Here is a 13,625-nt window from a genome sequence, read left to right on the forward strand (position 1 = left end):
AGAGAATGCTTCTCGGGCTGTGGCGCAGGCTGGAGAGAAGCTGCAATGAATCACTGCAATTAATCACTCTGACCAGGAGGTCATGAGTTCGAGGCCCACTCGGAGCCTATGTTTGTCTTGTCTTTGTTCTATGTTAAAAGGCATTGAATGTTTGCCTATATGTGTAATGTGATCCGCCCTGAGTCCCCTTCGGGGTGAGAAGGGCGGAATATAAATGCTGTAAATAAAATAAATAAAATAAAATGCTTCTGGGACATAGCCATACAGCCTGGAAAACTCACAGCAACTCGATATCATTGCCCCTGCTAATAAAAGTTACAGGATCAACCCTGTGAGCCCTGGCTCCACTACACACTGAGCCAAGCTGTCCAGGCTGAGCAAATGTTCTTCAGTGTTAGTCCCTTAATCTTAATAAACTTCATGTTGATCACTGAGAATCAGTGAACACCAAATCCAGCCAAATCCAGTTGCTTTGTAGCTGTTGCAGACATTTGTCAACGTCTTAACGAAAGTCTCACTGATAACTCTGAAATGAATGTCCAGACCACCCAGCTGCACAACCTTTCATTCACGATTCATGCTCCTTTTTTCGTTATTCTCCCCATTTTTCTCGAAAATAATTTATGCTGTTACTCCCTTCCTCTCTTGTTCTCATTACTCGGGGAATGATGGACCCTGGGTTTTAACTATATACATATTTTAAAATATTTTAATTCCATCGTTGGGACTGGGACCTACAGTTCTCAGGGCAACGCAATAATGTGTGCACATGCTGCTCTCACAGCACATATATGCCAATATTAAAAGCTGAGAGACGGCTCATGGGAAACAGATGAGCTTTTCCCTACATGGATGAGATGCTAGATAAAGATGCAGGAAGTGTACCCAAGAACTACTTGGGATGGATTCAAAGGACTCTTGCTGTGCACATCAGTTCTCTGAGTGTTTTTGAAGATTCCAGTGTTCACACAAATTTGTTTTCGCAAGGAAGTTCATAGAAAGTTTATGTTAAGTGGTGTAGCTGAGCCAGGACACTCAAGGGAATGTTTTCATTAGAAGGGATGATGGTGTCATCTATTCACCACACAGGTTTCCCAGTTAATTCTGAATGTAGTAGTTCACATAGTAACAGGGCGAATTTTCCCAGCACATACGTATGGTTACAAGATATTGCAATGCAAATAATTTTGAAGTGCTTTCCAGATTCTGAATAATGGAGGCCTGTTAGCTTTACAAAGACCTACTCCTAGGAAAAATGAAAACTGTTAGAATTTGTTCTTTTCAATGTGGATTAATATAATTGCCAGCATGTTTAGTTTTTCCTTAAGACCATGTCAATGTAAATTGTCATTATAAGTGTACAGTAGAGTCTCACTTATCCAACATAAACGGGCCGGCAGAACGTTGGATAAGCGAATATGTTGGATAATAAGGAGAGATTAAGGAAAAGATTATTAAACATCAAATTAGTTTATGATTTTACAAATTAAGCACCAAAACATCGTTATACAACAAATTTGACAGAAAAAGTAGTTCAATACACAGTAATGCTATGTAGTAATTACTGTATTTACGAATTTAGCACCAAAATATCACAATGTAATGAAAACATTGACTATAAAAATGCGTTGGATAATCCAGAACATTGGATAAGTGGGTGTTGGATAAGTGAGACTCTACTGTATATATTTCTAGATTTAACACCAGATTTCAGCTTATGTTTTATTTATAAATATCCAGACTGAAACTTGAGCGGAATTTCACAGCTTAGAGGCCCCAATGGATTCTCTCAGATATTCAAGAACTTCATCTTCTTCACTTGTTTTCCATCTGGGCCTCATCCTCCAAAACCTAACTGCTTGCATTTACACAGCCTCAGCTGAAAGAGCATTCCTTGAGAAGGGGCCAGGGAAAGATTAAGCGGAAGGAAAGACACACTGGCATCTAGAAGGAGCCTCTGCCTCTTTACTTCACCTTTTGTTATAGTTAAATTCTTTAACAGAGATGAAAGAAGAGACTATTTTACTACCATTAAGCTAAACTTAGCACCCCAACTAGGAGCCACAGTGGTGCAATGACTGAAACTCTTGTGCCAGCTGAACTGCAGACCTGAAGGCTGGGTTGCTGATCTGAAGGTTGGCAGTGCGAATTGGCAAGGCAGGGTGAGCTCCCGTCTGTCAGCTCTAGCTTGCAGGGACATAAGAGAAGTCTCCAGCAGGATGGTAACACATCTGGGCTTCCCCTGGGCAACATCTTTGTAGACGCCGGCCAATTCTCTCTCACCAGAAGCGACTTGCAGTATGTTTTCAAGTCGCTTCTGACACGATAAAAAAGCACCCCAACTAGTTGAATTATTTTGCCAAATCCCTCTTACAATCACCAATTACAAGGCTGGAAAATACTCCAAGAGAACATCCAAACAACTCCAGAGCATTGCATAGGGGGATTCATACATTATATAACATCTTGATATTGCAATAGTTTTAAAAAGACATGTTTACATCCATAGTCTGATTTGTATTGGGCCCTTGATATCTGTGACAGTTTGGTTCCTTCTGTGGATACCAAACTTTGAGCCCTTCCTTTCATGTCAGGAGCAACTTGAGAAACTGCAAGTCGCTTCTGGTGTGAGAGAAATGGCCGCCTGCAAGGACATTGCCCAGGGGACTCCCAAATGTTTTAATGTTTTTACCATCCTTGTGGGAGGCTTTTCTCATGTCCCTGCATGGAGCTGGAGCTGATAGAAGGAGCTCATCTGCGCTCTCCCCGGTTGGATTCGAACCTTCCGGTCAGCAAACCAACCTTCAAGTCACAAGGCTTTACCCCACTACACTACTGGGGGGTCCTCCCACAGCTGAATAAAATCCCACAATATCTGCTTTGAACTGTGATGTATGGCAGTGTGGACTCAGATAACCCAGTTCAAAGCAGATATTGTGGGATTTTATTCAGCTATGTGGAATGGGCCCTGCGGATGTAGTAAAATGATGTCCCTTAAATATTGCTTTGGTAATTTTTCTTTGAATGTTTTTCATGGCATGGATGTTGGAATTCATGGATACAGAATCCATAGACACAGAGGAACAACAATATATCTACATTATATGGTGACAACCTACATTGTTTATGGAACTTGCTGAAGCATATATTTCTTAAGAGGAAAGAAAGCTGACATCATCCAGCCTCTTGAGAAGAAGGCCAAGGAAGCTGCTTGGCTCCCCCACTGCAGGTGTTGCATCTACAGCATGGGATTCTGTTGAATGCCATACGTTCTTCTGGGAAGAGCTCCCATTCACGTCACACTGGAGACCTTGCTGACAGCCCTGCAGGCAAAATAAAGTCCACAAGGCAGCCACAAGGAAACTCTGGAATTCACCCTTCAGCTGTAACCTATTAGTTTAGTTGCTGCATTTTACTCAGGAATGTTGAAGGGAGGAAGACTCCCATGTGTAAATAAGTATTGAACCTGCTCCCTTGTTGCTTCAGAAAGTACTACAGACTTCTTTCTGTATGCCTTCAAGTCATTTATGACTTAAGGCAGTCCCAAGGAAAACTATCATGGAATTTTCTTGGCACAATATTTCAGGGGGGGGGGGTGCTTTTGCCTTTCCCGGAGGCTGCCAGCGTGTAAGTTGCCCAAGATCGCTCAGTACATTTCTATGGCTAAGCAGGGATTCAAACCCTTGTCTCCAAACCACTACACCACACAAACTCTTTTATATACTTCAATCCAGGAAAATATGAAGAAAACAACTGGTAAAACTGTGCCCCCCCCCCCCCCCATACAAGATAGTGAAATGCATTTTAGGTGCACAAGTCAGGCATGAATATGGGGGGATAACATTTCAACTGCAAGTCATATGATTATTTTATTTTTTTGGACATCTGACAATCTCTTTGGTCACAGTATTGCACTATGGCTTTCTTCTGTAAAAGGATATTCCTGCACTATATGCTCCTCCGGACCAGTGATTTGCACACCATCATTGCTGGTCATAAATCTTTGCTGAACTCTGGGGTTATATAAACATCCATCTTCCGTCTCACTGGGCTACAGATGGCCATGATACTGACTCCTGAGACCGCACTCTGGAAAATTACTGCTTGCTGTCAGAGAACTGTTCCACTATATGAACTAAATAATGTTGCAAATAACTGTCATTCCCCTCCCCAAATAAATATTTCCATCATTATGGGGAGAGGAGGAGAACCTGTGGCCCTCCCAGACTGGGTTGCTGCAACATGCTCTATGCAGAGCAATTCTCAAAAAGTATCTGGAAACTTCCATTGACTCAGAATGAAGCAAACAGTCTTCTGGGATTACGCCTCACCTTCACAAGCCTTTGGCTTAATTACAGTCCCAGGAGAAGCCCCATTCAATTGTTCCATCGCTATTTGCAAAGAGGGAGGGTGGGCATGAGCTTCACTCCACCATCTCCATTTTCAGAACATTAATTCACTTCTCAGGGTCCTTCCACACAGCTGTATAAAATCCACATTGAACTGGATTATATGGCAATGTGAACTCAGATAATATAGTTCAAAGCAGATATTGTGGATCATCTGCCTTGATATTCTGGGTTACATGGCTGTGTGGAAGGGCCATCAGTGCTCTCCAGCTTCTGGGATCTTTCAACATAAAGTAGAATCCTGATTTTCAAGTTAATAAACCAGGCTTTGTTGATATTAAGAGTAAACTTGCATGTTACAGCAACCTTTGTGACTGGCTAGCATGGACCCATTTCTGTAGCCTAAGAGCCCTTCCACACTGCCATATATTCCAGTTCAAAACAGATATTGTGGGATTTTCTGACTTGATATTCTGGGGGCCCATCCACACAGCCCTATATCCCAGAATATCAATGCAGAAAATCCCACAATATCTGCTTTGAACTGGGTTATCTGAGTCAGATAATGTGGGATGTTCTGCCTTGATATTCTGGGATATAGGGCTGTGTGGAAGGGCCCTGGGTTATATGACTGTGTGGAAGGGCCCATAAATGAGCTCAAAGCCCGTGCCTACTGTGGCCCAAAATCTTTGTTTTTACTGCAGGCATGACAAAAAGAAGGAAGTACAAAGGAAGGTTAACAAATAAACAATAAGAAAACACAAATAATGACCACAGACGGTTTACATAGTTTTTTAAAAGACAATAGTTCAAGACTTTCCATACTGTGACTAAGGACCTCATCACACGGGCAGCGGGCAGCAGCAGTGGCATTGTTCTTAATGGCAAGGTGTGGAGTTGGTCATTTTGCCTCGCCTCATTTTGCCTTGCTTCGCCGGCCGGAGAGCAATCCCATGGAGGGAAGCAAGGTGCATGCGCAAAGCATTCAGCTTCCCTCCTCTGCCCAGGCAACACAGGAGGCTTCCCATGCTGCGAGTTGTAGGCCTGGACGGTGGAGGGAAGCTGTGTGCACCTCACTTCCCTCCATGGGATTGTTGGTCAGCCGGCTGGCTGGCAAAGCAAAATGAAATGAGGCAAGGCGAAACAACTGCCTCTGTGCCTCATCAGTAAAAACAGCACTGCCGCCACTGGCCATCGGCCACCGGCCATGTGATGAGGTCCTTAATCATTCATCAGAATAGAGATTGCAATCAAGAAATCAGAAAACTCAGGCCCCTTCCACACAGCTGTATAAAATTCACATTGGATTGGATTATAAGGCAGTGTGGACTCAGATAACCCAGTTCAAGGCAGACATTGTGGATTATCTGCCTTGATATTCTGGGTTATATGAATGTGTAGAAGACATATGTGTCAAGATATATCACTGAACTCTAAAGTTAGAACCTTCTATAATACCATCATATTTCCAGTTTCTATGTAGGGTTGTAATAGCTGGACATTGAAAGACGCTGATGGGAAGAAAATCAACTGTTAAAGAGACAAATAAGTGGTTCCTACAGCAATCAAGCTGGAACTTTCCCTGGAAGCCAAGATGACTAAACTGAGATTGTTGCACTTTGGCCATATAATGAGAAGAAATTACTATCTAGAAAAGACAATAATGGTTGGCAAGGGAGAAGACAGTAGAAAAAGTGGAAGACTGCATTACAGATGGATAGATTTAATTAGTGAAGGAATAGCCCTGAGTCTACAAGAGGTGTTAAGGATAGAGTGACTTGGAGATCTCTCATTCAAAGGATCGCCATAAGCTACTTGACAACAGTTAGCAACTACAACAGCGTTTCTCAACCTGGGGGTCGGGGTCCCTGGGGGGGGGGGGGTTGCAAGGGGGTGTCAGAGGGAACACCAAAGACTATCAGAAAACACATATTTCTGATGGTCTTAGGAACCCTTTTGGCAGAGAAGGCTGAAAATCTCTTCGCCTGTCCTTCTCTTCCTTTTTGGAAACAGATGGCGAATCCTCCCAACAAAAGCTCAGTTTGCCCAATTCTGTTGCTGGTGGGGTTCAAGGGGCTCTTTAATTGTAGGTGAATTATAAATCCTAGCAACTTCAGTTCTCAAATGTCAAGGTCTATTTCCCCCCAAACTCCACCAGTGTTCACATTTGGGCATGTTGAGTATTTGTGTCAAGTTTGGTCCAGATCCATCATTGTTTGAGTCCACAGTGCTCTCTGGATGTAGGTGAACTACAACTCCAAAACTCAAAATCAATGCCCACGAAACCCTTCCAGTATTTTCTGTTGGTCATGGGAGTTCTGTGTGCCAAATTTGGTTCAATTCCACTCTTGGTGGAGTTCAGAATGCTCCCAAATGACAAAATCAATCCCCCCACCAGTATTCAAATTTGGGCGTATCGCGTATTTGTGCCAAATGTGGTCCAGTGAATGAAAATACATCCTGCATATCAGATATTTACATTACAATTCATTAGAATAGCAAACTTACAATTATGAAGTAGCAATGAAAATAATTTTATAATTGGGTGTCACCATAACATGAGGAACAGTATTAAGGGGTTGCAGCATTAGTAAGGTTGAGAACCAGTGAACTACAAGGAATACATGCTTGGTTGTGTTTAACCGTTTCCTGAAAAATTAGTTCTTATTAAATTATTATTTGCTATCTTGTAGTCTTTCACATCTGTGTGTGAGAGAGTGCAGTTCCTTTGTTGATTATTATCCATGCCAAAACATTCTATTCAAAATGTCTGAAAAATCTTACACCATTTGGGCAAGATTACAGAGTAGCAAGGATGGGACATTTTGGTTTTCACCAAAGCAATATGTTTTTAGCAGGTCCTAGCAATTGCAAATATCTGTACAGGCTGACAATAGGGGGAAGTACCAAACATTTTTGCATTTTTATATTAAGTTTTAAGAATTTTTGCATACAATGCACACAAAGTAATACATACCCAAATTTTACCAGTGTAGAATTATGTGCGGCTATCTTTCTGTTTATTTATTTCAGATATGTGAAGGTTGTTATTAATTTAGCAGCACAAGGTCCAGTGTAGGGCAAAAGGATGGTCCATAATCATTCAATATCATTTTTATGTCTTGTGAGGCATTTTAAACTTTATAAGGTCCAATCGGTGCTGTGATATCCAGAATATGGATGGCTAATGTGGGATGTGCTAAAACAACATTTGCCAATTCAGAATTGTACAGAGTTTTCCAGACCAAAACCCGAATCTTAGGGACAGGTCTCTGGTGGTGTCATAAAGGACATCATCACATTGAGGTCATACTTGTGGGCAATAGTGGGTGGATTTGGCCCACTATGGATCATGGTGAATCCAATGGGGGGGGGGGGGACCTATTGCCCCTTACCTCATTCCATGGGGGAAGTGTTGCTGCATGCCTTCCCCCCAGTTTTCTCTATGGAACACGGGAAGCCTCCTGTGTTCCTGGCACTGCCTCTTGCAACAGTTTCATCCCAGTTCAGGCCTGCTGAAAGTAGATCTAGATTGTGTGGGCTCCGTGCCTGAAGTGAGGTCAAACTGTCATAGGATGGGCAATAAAGCCCATGTCAATAGGTTGCTAGATTATGCATCAATCACCAACCACATCTGGTTACAGCTTGTCATTCAAACACACACAAATACATTTTCAGGGGTAGCCATGATAGCCATATAGGAAAAAGAAATCCAAAATCCCTTAAAAAGCAATACTTTTATTGATGAATGAAAATGCAGGAAACATATAATGCAAGATTTCTAAGCTTCACTGTCTTCTTCATCAGGCAAAGGTGTATTTTAAAAACAAAAAACAAACATACAGGAAAAGAAAAGAAATGTCACAATGGGGTGTTGTGTGGTTTCTGGGCTGTATGGCTGTGCTCTAGCAGCTATTTCTCCTGACATTTCATCTACATCTGTAGTTGGCATCTTCAGAGGATCCATAGATGCAAGTGAAATATCAGGAGAAAATGCTGCTAAAACACAGCCATACAGCCCAGAAACCACACAACACCCCAGTGATTTCAGCCGTGAAAGCCTTCTACAATACAAATGTGACAATGCTGGGCTCACAGGCTAACAGATGTTGTTTCTGTTGTTGTTGTTGTTGTTGTTGTTGTTGTTGTTGTTGTAGGGATTGATCTGTAGGTATCTCAATGCAGGCAGAGACTGCTCTCCTCATGGGCCATGTGTGGCTTGAGGCAAAGGACAGTAAAATTAATATTCGATTAGCAGCAGAGAAGTCTCTCTCTCTCTCTCTCTCTCTCACACACACACACACACACACACACACACACAGAGTTTTTATTTTTCCCAGATCAAAATGAAATGAGATTATTCTTTTTTACTGAATTATGGAAATGGGATAGCCTACTTTCTTCTAGAGAGCCAGTTTGGTAAAGTGATTTGGGTGACCCAGGACAAGCCAAATAATCTCACCCTCAGAACATCCTGCAATAGGTTTGATGTATGTCTGCTATATTTTGGAAATGACTTGAGGGCACACAACAATAGCTTTCTTCTAACCAGTAAATAGATGCAAAGCAGAGTGGAGGGTGAAGTCTGGCATCACCATAAATACATAGACCCCCCTGGAGAGTCTTTGAAAGTTATAGAGACAAATCAATTCATCAGCAAATGCATATTGAAGCAGTTGGTTTACTAGCTGAGCTTGAGATTTGCAAACATCCCTTTCCTCTGAACACTTCAGAATGGAAAATCTGAACATTCATTTCTTGTCTGAAAACTGGAGACTGGGGGACAGAGATGTGGCAGCCTCTACCCTGTTTCCCCTAAAATAAGACATCCCCTGAAAATAAGACCTAGTAGAGGTTTTGCTGAATTGCTAAATATAAGGCCTCCCCCGAAAGTAACACCTAGCAAAGTTTTTGTTTGGAAGCATGCCCACTGAACAGAACACCAGAGCATGCAGGATTGGTAAATGTACATACCAGAAAGTGTTGTACATGGAAATATTGGTAATAACAAGAAATTCTTGATAGGATTCAGTTTGTCTGGTTATACTGGTTTGTGATGACAACTACTGTACAGTATATAATAAATGTTCATTTTTTTGTTCAACAATAAATGTGAATTCTTCTTCATGGAAAAATAAGACATCCCCTGAAAATAAGACCTAGCGCCTCTTTGGGAGCAAAAATTAAAATAAGACACTGTCTTATTTTCGGGGAAACACGGTAGGTGCAATTCAACAGAGGGCAGAAACAACTTGGAAAGCTGGGTTGCTGTGAGTTTTCTGGGCTGTATGGCCATGTTCCAGAAGCATTTTCTCCTGACATTTCACCCACATCTATGGCAGGCATCCTCAGAAGTTGTGAGGATGCCTGCCATAGATGTAGACAAAACATCAGGAGAGAATGCTTCTGGAACATGGCCATACAGTCCAGAAAACTCACAGCAACCCAGTGATTCTGGCTGTGAAAGCCTTCAACAACAACCTGGAAAGCAATAGTCACTGTGCCATAAAAGAAACAGTGCATTTGTGGTTTAGTATTAAACTGCACTATTTGTATTGGATTGTATATTTGCCAATTATTTTGTAAAATGTATGCAAATGTCATTACAAATTTGCTGTTAAAGCACAGGATACTTCCCAGCTAGAATGTAGCAGGCTGTTTGACCTTCCTTGTTACGCCATCAGACAGAGAACATTTCGCTTCCTACATTTCCACTATTTTTTGCATACAGCTGTTAAAGACCTACCAGGGAAAGAAAAACTGCTAACGTCGGCTATCCATCCTTAGAGAGATTGTGAAAGAGAACAATACCGACTGCAGAAAATTGTGAGGATTCTAAGAAAGCATTGCTCTTAATATTAACTAAGTAGCCGAAGCCATTGGAGAAGACTGCTCCCATTTCACAGATAATGGTGAGAGACCCAGCCATTCAGTAAACGGTTAATGGCAATGTAGGGAAAAGGGACCTTTGTCTCTTTAAGACAAGAGGAACTGCTGGCCATATATCTTTACTGTGCGGTGGGGTTATAAAAACATACGTCTTTGTTCTTTTATTACATCTATAAACATCAGGCTGCAGTTGATTGTTCCATGGATTAGAATGTCCTAGTACTTTAACTGAAGGGAAGAGAAAGTAGAACATCAAGGGGAGGTTCTTCCCCCCTTTTCCTTTTTTTTTTTTTTACTGGATTGTTTTTATAGGACCTTGTCACTATCATGTAAGCTTTAACCAAAGTTCTGAGCAGCAATGAATCTTGGAAACACGGGGAACAGAATTTATTCCTGCTTTGCCCTTGTATAAGATTTTGTGGCTTGAGTAAGGTAAGCGGAAATAAATTTTTCCTGCTGTTTTCAATGGAAAGTATTATTTGTTTGGGTTAAACTCTTCTGATTTCCGGGGCTGGGGGGCTGGGGGCTAGGATGCATCTGACTCAAACTAATCTTTGTGTTTCCCGTTTTGCTTGCTGTTAATCAAAATGGAACAAAGTAGGCAAACAATTATGTTACATTGGATGAGTCTGTATGTTTGAAATCACTCATAGGTTATAACATCAAAAGGCAAACAATCACAATAAAATAAAATAAAATGGCAACAATATGCCTTATTATGTACACCAGGAAAAATAGGTTGGGTATATTGAATGGATTACCGAGCATATGGGATACATCTGGAAGGGATTAATGCTATCAACAGCAAATCAATCTCACAGATATCAGCTTAGTGTTTTTTCTTGTATCAAGACTATATAGCATTAAGAGTAGATATCAAAATTTTAAAGAAAGCACATAATTAAATTTTAATCTCTTATGAAAAAGTGCAATATATGTTTTATAAACATTCCCTCTGTGTTTATACTGATACGTAAAGCTGTTAAAATTATATACATATGTTTTTAATAGCTAAAGTATTTTCTGGCATTCAATTCCTGAGTACTGTCACTTTTGCATTTGATCGCTGTGGTCTGACTTAATATATTCAAAGCCACTTAAATAATTTTCTATTGTGTTACTTTTAAAATAAAATAGCCATTGTAATTATTTATAGGTTATGGTTAGGTAAAGGGTTTTCCCTGACATTAAGTCTAGTCGAGTCCGATTCTGGGGGTTGATGCTCATCTCCATTTCTAAGCTGAAGAGCTAACATTGTACATAGACACCTCCAAGGTCATGTGGCCGGCATGACTGCATGGAACGCTGTTACCTTCCCACCAGATCTATTGATCTACTCACATTTGCATGTTTTCGAACTACTAGGTTGGCAGAAACTGGGGCTAACAGCGGTAGCTCACCCCACTCCCTGTTTTTGAACCACCGACCTTTTGATCAGCAAGTTCAGGAGCTCAGCGGTTTAACCCGCTGCTCCACTGGGGGCTCCTAGGCTGTGATTACACTTCAGAATATCTGTACTTCTTCTGTCTCCATCTTACTTTGTAAACTCTGCAAGACACTGGACATAGTAGGAGACAAGATGATATGAATCTATGGACTCAATCAAAAGAGGCATGCCTTGATTTATTAAATCTATCATCTATGCCTGCTTTATCAAATTTTAATTTTATAAATGCAAAAATATACAGTGGGGCCTTGTTGTATCCACTGGGATAAGTTCCAGAACTCCTATAGGTACCAAAATCTATGGACGTTCAAGTCCTATAATCTACAATAGCATATTAGAATGGTGCTCCTCATATAAAATGGCAACAACTCAAAAAAAAAGTGTTGGAGAGAGTTTGAGGATCTGTGAAAAGGCTGGTGGCCATAGCAAGGTGCAGACCTGTGGCTACAGAGGGGTGACTGTTATTCTAATACATTTGCTGATTCAGTTATTCCATGTTTAAGAGGTCGAATATGAATCTGATTTGCATTACTTCCAGTTCACTAAAAAAATCCCAACTGGAGCTGTTAATGCTGCACATGTACAATCTTGCCCTGCCCTTCCTTCCATCCAAAGAACTGTTTTTGGATTATGTGAACCTGTCCCTTGTGATCCCAATAGATGTTGGTTCCAGAGTTTGGAAAAACTGTCTTTTTTGGAAAACGACTTGAATAATCTCCCATTCAGAATGAACAGCGGCCATGTTGACTTGGGGATTCTGGGAGCTGTAGATTCTATAAATGATACTTTCAAAAAGTGACTTTTTCAAATTCTGCTTGTACAGTTGTTGCCTTCAAGTTGTTTCTGACTTGTGGTAACCCTATGGCAAATCTATCATGGGGTTTCCTGAGGCAAAGAGTGTGTAGGCTTTCATGACCAAGGGATAATTCAAAGCCTGTTCTCCAGAGTTGTAGTTCAGTACTCAAACATTTGTGTCATAATGGCTCCTTTGTTTAGCTGCAAATTTTTATCTAGTCTGATTCCAGTAGAATTCTATTGTATAGAAGCATGCATGTTAAAACAGTGTATTGCAATAAATCCTCCACGCTAGGAGATTATCCAAGTTTCCCAGGAACTATTCCTCAGTGCATTCTAACAAATAGCCTAAATCCAGCTTGAAGCATTGGCTTTGAACAAGGCACTCTGATGAAGCATGTCCCCCAAGGTGTATCTGGAGAAATAACTGCAAACTGCATCCTACAAAAATAATGTAGAATTCCTTGGAGCTTGTGCTACACTCAAGTATTGAAATGCTACCCGAGAAAGGACAACAACTCAAAAAATGGCAACAATTTTAACAGTACAGTAGATTATGGTGTGCCAGTTAACAGGGATAGATCACAGTGAAGACAATACTGTAGATATTTCTGCTATCAACTTATTTCTGTGTATAGGCATTGTTTTGTTTGTCACATGTGACTACCATGGATATTAGGGTTTTTTTTCCTTTTTATTACAATTAGTGTCAAAAAGCATTGTCAGCATACATATTAACATATCCCAAATACAGAATACATAGTTTTTAAAACTTAAAAAACATTAACGGATTATTGAAGTGTGTTATGTTTTAGTTAATTTAATTGTTTTCAGTCGTGTGATCTATTTTAATGCTTTTTGTAAGCCACCTGGAAATCTTTGATATAGGCTAGGTTATAAACATTTCAATAAATACGTAAATAATAAAATGAATGCATATCACATCACAGCAAAATGAAGAGAAAAACTTGAGGGTTTATAATCTGAGTACAGGCAGTCGCCAAGTTACGAACGAGACAAGTTCTGTAGGTTTGTTCTTCAGTTGAATTTGTATGTACGTCAAAGCAAGCACATTTTTCAAAGTGTAACTCCAGAAAAAAAAATCATGTGTGGATAGCATAGGAAAGAGTTAACACCCCTGTGGT

The 13,625-nt window shown here is 40.6% G+C and overlaps 1 protein-coding gene across 5 annotated transcripts in view; it reads left to right on the forward strand.

Moving 5' to 3' along the window:
- Positions 1–13,625, forward strand: part of pde9a (phosphodiesterase 9A) — a 97,351-nt gene that overhangs the window by 24,555 nt on the left and 59,171 nt on the right. The window contains exon 1 of one of the 5 annotated variants that reach the window (XM_062975147.1): positions 9,842–10,261. The exons of 3 other annotated variants lie outside the window; for them this stretch is intronic. The gene's annotated coding sequence lies outside the window, so the exon portion shown is untranslated. Of the gene's footprint in view, positions 1–9,841; positions 10,262–10,302; positions 10,671–13,625 lie in introns of those variants that run through there. One more of the 5 variants, XM_062975146.1, reaches the window with a different exon arrangement.

The sequence above is a fragment of the Anolis carolinensis genome, chromosome 3 (genome assembly GCF_035594765.1).
Source record: "Anolis carolinensis isolate JA03-04 chromosome 3, rAnoCar3.1.pri, whole genome shotgun sequence".
Lineage (NCBI taxonomy): Eukaryota > Metazoa > Chordata > Lepidosauria > Squamata > Dactyloidae > Anolis > Anolis carolinensis.